Source organism: Anguilla rostrata, chromosome 16 (genome assembly GCF_018555375.3).
Source record: "Anguilla rostrata isolate EN2019 chromosome 16, ASM1855537v3, whole genome shotgun sequence".
Lineage (NCBI taxonomy): Eukaryota > Metazoa > Chordata > Actinopteri > Anguilliformes > Anguillidae > Anguilla > Anguilla rostrata.
In genome coordinates, this window is record NC_057948.1 from 30301905 (window position 1) to 30312712 (window position 10808).

Here is a 10808-nt window from a genome sequence, read left to right on the forward strand (position 1 = left end):
ATCATAGAGTGAATTCCATTTTTAAAAGGGTAAAAATAAAGAAGGCCCATACCTCTTGATCAGCAAAAAACAACCATCAGATTAATGTCTGACCGCAAATGGGACACAGGGAAGGACATGACGGAAGAGGAAAAGCTCCCCTGTCCCGAACCAGAGAGGGGCAGGCTGGGTCAGGCTGCTTGGAACGGTGTTTCGGGGTCTGTCTGTGCGTGTGCAGCCTGTTCGGGAGCCCCCCCTGCCCTGACCCCCACGCCCCCGGACACGTCGCCCCCCCCCCCCCGGACACGTCACCCCCAGCCCTGTCCAGGGACGAGCAGAACACAGGAAAGGAGCCAGGACTTGTGGGGCCTGAGCCCAGGCCAGCAGGCTTTGAGCAACAGGCTCCTGCCACGTGCGCCCGGGGACTCCCTCTCATCTGATTGGGCCTCGTCCAAAATCCGTGCACCAATCAGCAGCCAAAGGGGGGGCGATCGCGGATGGATGGATGGATGGATGGAAGCCGGGGCAATGGCAGCCCCCTGGCCGTAGCGCAGCGTCCGTGGGTGAAATCGCTTTTGAGGCGACCCTCCGCCCCCCCCCCCCCGGACCCCGAGGGGCGCCGCACGCCCACGCCGGAACGCGCTTTGGAGCGGAGGCGCGGTGCAAAGCTCAGCCGGCCGTGTGGCGAAAGGGAACGTGGCGGTGTTGCTTCACCGCGGAGGGCCCATAGACACACACACGCACACACACACACACACACACACACACACACACACACACACACACACACACACACACACACACACACACACACACACACACACACACGCACACACACACGCACACACACACACGCGCGTGCTGGCCGCCGCCGCTCTCCCGGCCAGGGGCCCCCGCTGACCAGGCTAAACCTCGCTGATGGGCCGAGCTCTGGCCTGGCCTGGCCTGGCCTGGCCTGGCCTCTCGTTCTACCCTTCCCCAAGTGCTGGAAGACCTCACGCTCTCCCGCCCCCTCCCCCCCCACCCTCCCGGCCTGCCAACACACCCCCCAAAGCCGAAGTCGCACGCGCCAATTAACCTCTCTGGCCCTCCGCTGGGCACACTAAAATATCAAAGGGGCCAAATGTCCATTTCGAAATCAAAACGCGTGCTGAAAATCTAAAAAAAAAAAAAAAAAACATATCCTCTGATAGATGACCCCCCCTCAGGTCTGGGGAATATTTCAACATTCTGGGTACTTTGGTACTGAACTCCACGGCCATCCATCTCTCCTTCTCAGTGATTCAGTGGAACATGATAAGGACAATATTATATTTCTGCACCGAAGTTTGAAAGGCCTGGTCAAGATCCAACATGAACTTCTCTGTCTTCTTAAGCAGACACTTCTCTGATAGAGGCTGCACGCAACATCGCGTGCAGACGGTAAATAATGATTAATTAGACAATAAAGCCGCTCTTGGAAATAAAAAAAGGTTCAGTTTAACATTACTGCTTTACGGTCCTTCCATCTGATATGGGGTACAGTGACCTATACTTTGGTCTAACTGAGAGCTCTCAATGGAAATGTCCATATAACTGACTTTGTATTTCTTTTTTAGCATGCAATAAAAGTATATCCACAGTCTCCATTCAAATGATCAAATAGTAGAAGGAACCATGCATGTTGGTACAATACGTTCTCCATTAAAGGAGTTTTGGCTCCAGGGTGACAGCTCTTGTATACCCAGGGAACAACTGCAGTCCGAAGGTACAACAGTTAAAGCGCTGAACGTATCCAAAGTTAAGCTGCAATGCCATCTTGCTTCTCAACCACTAGGTGGCAGACTATGCACACGGCAATGGGGGGTAGGGGGGTGGGGGGGGTTTACATTATCTGACACTTCACCAGCGGACTGAAAGTCATTGACTTGACTTATTCCATGTTCAGGGAGAATCATCCAATTACAGAGGTTAATACCACAATATTCCGCTCCTATAGCACAGCTTGTAGGTTCTCATTTGGTGTCTTTGTTCCCGGCCTCCTGACATCTCACATAAGTGGTATGCTCAAGTGAATTATGCCCAAGAAGTTGGAACGACGCTTCTTTTGCAGGTTGCATGAGTTAAGCAACATGTGGCAATTGTTACAAACATCTATGTACTGTACCCCTGACGTCTGTGTTTTTGTTTTGCACCAGTATTAGTTATGATATGTGAGAATCCCACAGGATCAACGCCACAAGCGTTATTTTTTTTTACGTTGCTTAGATCCAAGCAGTTAGCTTTACATTGTTTCTATGTTTCCTGACTCTGAAACAAAAAACTTACCATTTGTGTCCAATTTCATTAAACCAATTGAAAGGGCACTCCAGTCCGGGTTTGATCCAGAGCACATGTAACAGGTCAGAGCCCAGAGCTAAAAAAAACAAGGGACTCCAGGATTCACTTAAGGAGCTTTTTTGCTTTTTGATTTTCTGTTTAATCACTGACCTCTGCTAGTTGCTGTCCAAAGCAGTTTAAAACCTTAGCATTTCTGGGAACCTTTAACGTTCAGATATGAATCTTTACCATGGCTAACAGGCAAATGATTTTATATTTGCAATACTTCAGCAGAACCTAATGCTGAACTTTTCAGTAGCGTGGCAAGCTCTTTTGAACCGAGTTAAAAATTTTTTTTAAAAAAAGCACTATTATTGTATGAGAAATACTTTAACCACAGATGTGAATGACAACAGTATCAATGTATTTCTCAAGAAAAAAGAAGGTGAAGATGAAAGACTGTCAGACTATCGGCCACGCAAATTATACTCTTACTTAGTGTTAATTCTCCATTCAGTTCCTCAGGGATGTTTCCAAAACAGGACTGAGATAAAGTTGGGCACAGTAAAAGCGTGGTGTGTCAGGTGTGGTAGGCTGGTGCAGGTTAGTGGGCAAGCCTGTACTCATGAGCACATGGGGTTCTGTCATTAGGAAGCTGCTTTATTGTGTGCTCATGCTAGACTACTGGGATAATGAAAGGAGGAAAGGTGTGTGTGTGTGTTTATGTTTATATGTATGTTTGATTTTATCTGTGAGTGCAGGCATACTGTAGATTTGTGTGGGGTGTACTCTGTGTGTGTGTGTGTGTGTGTGTGTGTGTGTGCGTGGGGGAGTATGTGCATGCGTGTTGTGTAAAAAATTACACTGTCACCTTCATACAGATAATGGAATTCATTACTGAGTATTTTTTTAGTTAACTGAGCAGCCCTGCAAGAGTTACTTGGCAGATATATCATATACCGTAAACGATGCACATTCTGTTTGAGGTTCTCTGGAACACAGTTATTATAGTAACAGAAACACATATATGAGGTAATCTGGCTGTTGGCTTCATATCAACACTTTGAGAAGTTAAAAAGGGCAGAAACTGAACTAGAGGTTGCAGTGAGGAGCTCAGAACAGCTCACCCAGACGCCTTCCTTCCATACGTTTCCGATGGAGAAGGAACGGTTTTATTTTATCTGGGGTTCTGTCCACTCTCCTGTCCAAAAGGCAGCAAACTACATGTTCCCCCCAACATTCCTCTTTCTCAATCCTGGCTCCTCTCAACGGTTCGGAGTCCATTTCACTCGTCTAACCCCAAGAAACGGTTCCAAGCGATTCCGCCCCCGCAGATCTCTCGCTCTGGAATGGCTAGCGAACGCTGGCAGACGGCAGCACAGCGGGGAATGCTGTATTATTTATTTTATTTTTTTTATTACTTAATTTTATTTGCTTTGTACCTTTATTTGATTAACAGGCACACTGGTGCCAGCTTTGGGGGAGAAGAGGACACAAAGCAAAAGGGCACATGAGATATTATTTTTTTTAAAAGCGCAAGAAAAGACCAGAAGATTATATGTTCATGATAAGTATCGTAATTCCGGGGGAATAGGCCTATTCTGTTCATGGCACAACTCAACGTTGCTGGCACAGAAAGGTTCGCACTGGAAGCAGCCGTTCTGCTACCTTGTCCAAGCGCTAGCAATATTTAGTGCTTTATGAACTGGAAAAGATGGTAAACCTGCTTTAAAGGGCTGCCATATTACTGTTCTGCCCACATGAGTATACGAATACAGATCAAGGCCCAAGACAAAGACAAAGAAAAAAAAAAATGTAGGTAGGGCACTATAATGATTACAATAAAACTGCAAAGTAAAATGCAAGTTGAAAAGCTCATTTGTGCTATTTCACATATGACTGTTTTTATATTTTATTCCTAAAATGTTATAGCAAAATGAAGAATTTTGAGTGTCTCTCCAGGTCATTGTGTTGATAGGTACAATAGCAAATGCCAATTCCAGGTGTTATTACCACCGTTTGTAGATGTTGCAATCAAAGGGTACTATGCACAACCCTTTTTTGAGCTGGAATACCGTGAACCCATCGGTTTCAGTAGGAATTTTGAGTATGATCTGCTCATTTAGGAATGTGCATTTTTCAGAAAACACAAAGCAAAGAAGATTTCTGTGATGCTGATGATGTTGTTGTTTTAGGGGCTGTTCCATTGTGCAGCACGCGTGGGATGTGATATGAGTCAAGGAAGTCCAGACACCTTTGTTTTGAGTCGTTTTCGTAAAAAAAAAAAAAAGAAAAACCATAACAAAAACACTGATGCTCCGCCAGCCAAGAAGAAGCCACAAACCAGACAAGAGGTAATTGCTCTTAATTCCCTGCAAGGGCTTTGCCATCAGTAAAAATCCCAGAGGACTTAGCAGGTTTCAGACCAACCCTGGCACTCCTTGTAGACACGGCTGCGGTGAAACTACTGTGATAATCATCACATTCAAATATGGTTTAATGGGCCACGTGTTTAAAGTTGTTGTTTCTTTGACTTGAATTTTTATTTTTGCTGAATGCAGCAATGCAACCAAACATAGTGTCTTGATAGCTCATATAGTCCTTTCAATATAGTTCTAGTGCACAATATACTCTTAATTAACTAGAAATTAATCATATACTTAGTACTACTTCAAGTGTTATAACTAACAAACAATGAGGTATTTGTGTACTGTTAAATTTCTTACAATATAACTCCCCAATTATTCCCCAGTCAAACGTTTTTCTTTACACAAATTCCTTAATGCCATTGAAACCTATGGCTTCATTCACTATTGAGCAACTGTAGCCTTGCCATATAAATGATTACTTAATATGTAATTAATAGTAACTAAATACACTGTAAATAAAATGCTACAAGTCTATAAATAAAACGTAGGCATATGTGCCATGCCAATGTGTCAGTATGCGTTTGGTACTTCCATGTTTTTTCACGACCAAAACAGCATAAGCACCACATAAACAGCATCATACAGAGGTCGGACATAACAGCTGACTACTTTAATGCACTGAAAGGGGGGGGGGGGTGGTGGTTTAAGAAGCTTTACGTCATGCAGTAATTCAAATTCACACTAAGGCACTTTACATGGAAATGTGTCAGCAATTACCCGATTACAGGGTATTAATAGCCCCCCGGCCAGCGTGTGTGTGAGGATATTCATGTATTTTTACCAAGCAAATCTGTTCAGGAATGGCATTATCGACAAGAGTCACGTCTTAACGCTGAGCACTTTATGCTCCTCACATACTCCGCACTTAAAACATGCTTTCTCATGGTTAGTCCGGCCACTAAACAGGCTTTAGCCTAGCGTTTGAATATTAAGCCTACACAGGAACCACCGTTTCGCTGTTAAGCCTACACAGGAACCATCATTTTTCACGTGACTTATCGGCACGTCCTGTCAGTAGTTTTGCGAGACGTAACACACTCAGGAGAGACGGGATTCAAGAAGAGGCAGTCATTAGAGACCAGCCGGGAAAGCCTGTTCCAGAAATCCTCAAACACCATCACAGACATCTTCACAGACAGGTGGAATTCCCTGCATCTCACTCTTGGAGTGCCATTCTTCCGCATGATTTCCAGAATCTTCCCCTTGCTCTGAATTAATGAATTTAGAGACAACCCCGCCATCTTTCTCTATATCACCATGTCTTTCCCACTCTCCTTCTGTGACGTGAGATTGGGCAGTTCAGCCCCCTTGCCGCCCTCCCCAACCCCATCCAGGGCATAAGATTGTTACCACAGCCCCCTTCTAGAATTTTACGCAGAGCAGCTGCTTGGAAACAACATTCTGCAGTAGCTGTATATTTTGCTAAGTCAACACTTTGACCAGACATCGCTATAGATTAGCGAAAATATTAAAATTATTTATGGGTATGAAGGCATTGGTGTAAAAAAAGAGCATTGTACATACACAGCACCAGAGACCTCACACACGCACGCACACAAACACACAAAGAGAACCTGAGAGTTATGAATCCATAACTAGCACATGCAATCATGCCTACATGACGTCCTTATTATAAGATTCTTGTTGTTGTTGTCACTGATACAACATAGGTAAACATTAAACGGAAGCGAACGGCACAATCCATTGAGAAAAACTGAAAATAGGCCTCCTGGGCCTAATAGGACCCTAACCCTAACCCTAACTGCCGGGTGTAAATCCGAGCAAATCCGCCTGGTTTCCAAGGGGACCAGGTTTCCAAGGGAGCGCTATAATGAAACGAAAACAACGTTACCCACTCGCGTACGCATCGTTTGACAAATTTGACAGGTTTTACATGGGCCTATTGCACCCGAGCTTGTCTTTCAAGTTCATTGCTGTTCTTCACATGGTCCATTGTGTGGCTCTTTCAAAAGAATGTTTACAAAGCATTAGATCTGTAACGCGACAATGACTTTGGGATAAGTTACTAAACAAAGGGTCCTGCGTAAGAATGTTTTGAGATTTTATTTGTGAGTTAACTCATTAGGCATGGGGCATTTAAAAAAAATTCTAGCACTGTGAAGAAGGCTGAGTCTACGGTAATGACATGTACATGTAGACTCTGTTCAGGTTTTTCGATTTGAAAGCTGCCTACCTTCCAAGGCCTGCCTTGCATTAATGAATCATCCAACTGTCAGATGGGTCTTGGGTCTGCAGTTCCCCTCCCTGAATCTGGCCAGTCCTGTTCTGCTGAAGGGAAACTTCTCTCGAAAGCTGATAACCAAGAGCTAGAGGCCTGCAATGTAGGGGGGGTTTGTTTATTTATTTATTTGATCACATTCAGATGTCTCTGCTTTCCAGTGTTTGGGCAAAAAGGGGGTTGTGTTAGAAGACTGAAAACGCAGAAACGCCAACTCAGAACCCCTCTCGATCTGGACATCGCGGTCTGCTTAGCTCACGCTCTTGCTAGCCGCTGGAGTGGTTTTATCTCGTATGCGTTCAGGAATCCGCGTGTACAGCTGTGGGGCTTCACCGGCAGTTTTGCTGGAGAAGACGAGGAGGGAAAGACATGTGTTACGCCGGCTGAATTCTCACACAGAATTCAAAATCGTGTTTCGCGAGCGTGGCGGCCCAGTGCTCTAAACGCCGCAGTTCGCGCTGCCCTAACTGCCTCTTTCTGTCAGGGAACCTGTCACACACGGCTCTGAAACCATTTCCTCAGGATGGGCAGCACAGAGCTCCCGATGGCTCGTTACAGTAACTTTCCGTCAGGCCTCCTCATTGGTTAACCTTTAAAGAGTAAACCACAGGGCTGCACATGATTGGTTGTGTGGGCTGGCTGGGAATTGGGGGGGTGGGGGTGGGGGGGGGCGGAAGTACATAGCGTGTCATTCTCAGCAGAAGGAAAAGCTCACCACAGTCGAGATCCAGAGAACAATAGCGGGTGATTCAGACGCCTGATGCACCGCGCAGAAAGGCCTCCGCGAGCTTGCCGCGGCCCACGGTTGTTTGTCACAGATAGACGCGATGCCGAAACGCGAAGCTCGGCGAGCGTGAGGAATGAAAACAATCGGGAACCGGGCCTAACGAACGACCGTCGGCTCGAACGCGAAGGAGTGGCCCCCCTTTCCGCCAAAAACGCTGCCAAGCTCACAGTTTAAACAGCCTGTGACAACAGCATCTCGTCTGTGTGCACGTGTGAAGAGACATGACTGCAGTCTTGTTAGTGTAAAAATCTTTAAAAATGTGTTAAATTTAGTCTGGCACCATTACAATGTCATATAAACACATTTATGGATGTTCATTTGTTCTCACGTCTGTCAAAGTGAATGTCAAAGAACAATAGCTAGAATTTAAATGACTGATAATTAGGAGACATTTTAAAAGCTGAACCTGCTCAATTGAACTGCAAAAGTATGCTAAAATATGATTTAAGTGATCACTTTCTACACATCGGCTAGGCAACAAGGAAGCAAACATACAAAAAAAAAACACAAAACAAACAAACACATATTTTATTTAAAATACAATCAGGGTCATGCAGTTCCATCAGAGGTATACACTTACTTATTAGCCACCTCCATGGAGATTACGGAGTGTCATGGTGGTTTGCCTCTTCAAAGCCTGTGCTTGTAAATGGCTTTTAAGAGACTCGACGGTATCCGAAAATGGAATCCGAAGATGGGTTCAGAAACGGGTTATTGATGAAACAGCACGGAGCGGCGTACGCAACGCAGTAGGGGGCTCTGTTTATCCAGTTGCACGAACGTGACCAGCTGGAGTGTGATTGGACCGTGGCCTGGGATGGCTTTCATTTGGGACTTGCTTCTTCACAAATAAAGAACTTGGAATGGCGTGACTTGAGGGCTGCTTTCTGCCAGCAGCGCATCTGCACAAGAGGAATAAGAGGCCACGGTCTGCTGAGGGGTCACAGAACAGAACACAGCCCTCAGATTTACACACGGCTTCACCGTCACCAGGAAACGAAAGCCAGTAAACGAATATTCTAAAGTATAAGAGACGGGTACATCATTGCAAACCTACGCTTTAAACCCAAAACGCAACAGCTCCATTATAGCAGACCGAGGTACCGTGGTGCAACCAGAGACCGTAAGAAATAGGGTGCAGCGCAGAGTTCGGCTCCAGGGTCCTGGCCGTGGTCATTTGCAGACTGCCTCCCTCTACTGGTGTTCGCAGGTTACTGCAGGTTATCAAGACCACATCATCGCACACCTGCTGTTCATTGTTCAAACAGCACACTGTGTGAGTGTGGCACTGATGTGCTCATTACCTCCAGAGACAAGTGCTAACTAGCTTTTTTTCCCCTTTTTTTTTAACAGATAACTCAACAGAAAGACTAAAGATTATCCGGGATCCATTCACCTGAAACAAGCCGCATGCAGCGAATCACATTTATGCGCACTAGATCCTCAACTGGCTTTTCGAGGAATACCTTCCTCAGGCCAACCAGGAAGTGGGTCAAAGCGCTGTAGAAAGAAGTAAGAAAACCATTAGAGAGATGAAGGAAAGACACTTCAACGGTTTTTATCTTTAGTGTTTCGTAACCCTGAGGCTGAATAAAGGACAGGGTTTCTGTCACAAAAATTTATCTGCTCACCTCAGGCGATCCCTGAGCCTGTTCTCACCGCCCTCACCCCCCCCCACCCCACTACCCCCCCCACCCCCCCCACCCCTCACAAATAAGAGCACTTAACGACGTCCAAATGTGAATATGAGCGAATTTCAAATCCGAGAGCGATAAAATATCTGCGGAGAGCTGGACATACGTTGCAGCGGTAAGGTCACTCGGTCGCCCCGGAGGGAAGAGCCGAGAGGCTCGTTTCGCCGGTGATGCAAACGGCGGCGCTCACGCGATGCATGGTGGGACGGCGTGAAAATGGCATGGGGTTTTTTGGGGACTCCTGAGCGCCAGCGTCGACAGCCAAGGTTACGGAGAGCAGCTGAGGACAGGCCCTCTGGACCCCGTCCTATCGCCAGATAGGTGAGGTACCGCTTGGGCCCGAGCCCAAATTTCCCGCTCTGGCGGCCGCGCGCTATCGCAGCGCGTCCAAAGTGAGCTGTGACTGGGCAGGCCTCCAGCAGCACCGGCCCGCCCCCGACCCGCACCTACGGCCCCGCGCGGCCGGCCGCCCGTCGGCCACGGGAACACGTCACCGCCGACTCCGCTAACGTCCGCCTCGGCCGCGAGCGCAGGGCGACCTTTGGACTGCAGTTAACAGCCTTGCACATCCGACGAGGCGGCTCTGACACCCCGTGCCCCCCGCGGACACTGCTGCGCAGCGCGCGGCTAACGCAACGCAACGCAGCCGCGAGTAGCCTCACGCTACCCTCTCCTGGACTTCCTCCCTCGCCCCCCACCCCCCCACCCCCCACCCCGATAGACGACGTCATCGTCCCCGAATCGGACGCGACGCTCGTGACGCGGCGCGCTCGGAAAAAACCCAGCGAGCGCTGTGTGGGCCCCGCGCGGTATCCTTGGCTCGCGGCCGCTTCGGCCCGTAACTCACCGGCGTATCGACAGGCCGGCGCAGGATGTCCAGATGTCAAGCCGATGTCAGCACAATTTCCCAAAAGCCGGCAGGCAAAATGAATCAAACAGCGGCATCATCGCTTGGAGCCGCACTCAAAAAGATTCCCGCCCGCGGCCTCCCCGGCTTTCTGCGGAGTTCAAAGCGGACAGAATGTTTACTCTATATCATCCACCCCTGAGAACAATAGCAAACTGCCACGGCTGCCAGAGTTGATGCTGGAATTGAGTTTGATACTAAAATAATAATACCAATAACATTGATAGCACCTTCGGGAACGGGGGGGGAAAAAAATGACATAATGCTACATACGCTCATCCTGTTTTGCCTCTCAGTTCGATGCATGAAACATCCATATAGAATTAATTTGGCAGAATAAGGAGAGGGGCAAGTGACCGCCTTACAAAAATAAGACGCCGCTGCAAAAATCCTGCTCGTAAAAAGTGAAACCCAGAAAAATAAAAAATAAAAAAAGATTTATATAATTTCAAGCATGTGTGTTGCATTCCCTTCT

At 47.3% G+C, this 10808-nt stretch overlaps 1 long non-coding RNA gene across 1 annotated transcript; it reads right to left on the reverse strand.

The window, feature by feature from the left end:
• Positions 1–7049: 7049 nt before the first annotated feature.
• On the reverse strand, positions 7050–9407 carry LOC135241718 (uncharacterized). The gene is made up of 3 exons (XR_010326095.1): positions 9364–9407; positions 8313–9232; positions 7050–7289 (listed from the first exon to the last, which is right to left on the reverse strand). It is a non-coding gene; the product is annotated as an uncharacterized LOC135241718 (long non-coding RNA).
• Between the last annotated feature and the right edge of the window lie 1401 nt (positions 9408–10808).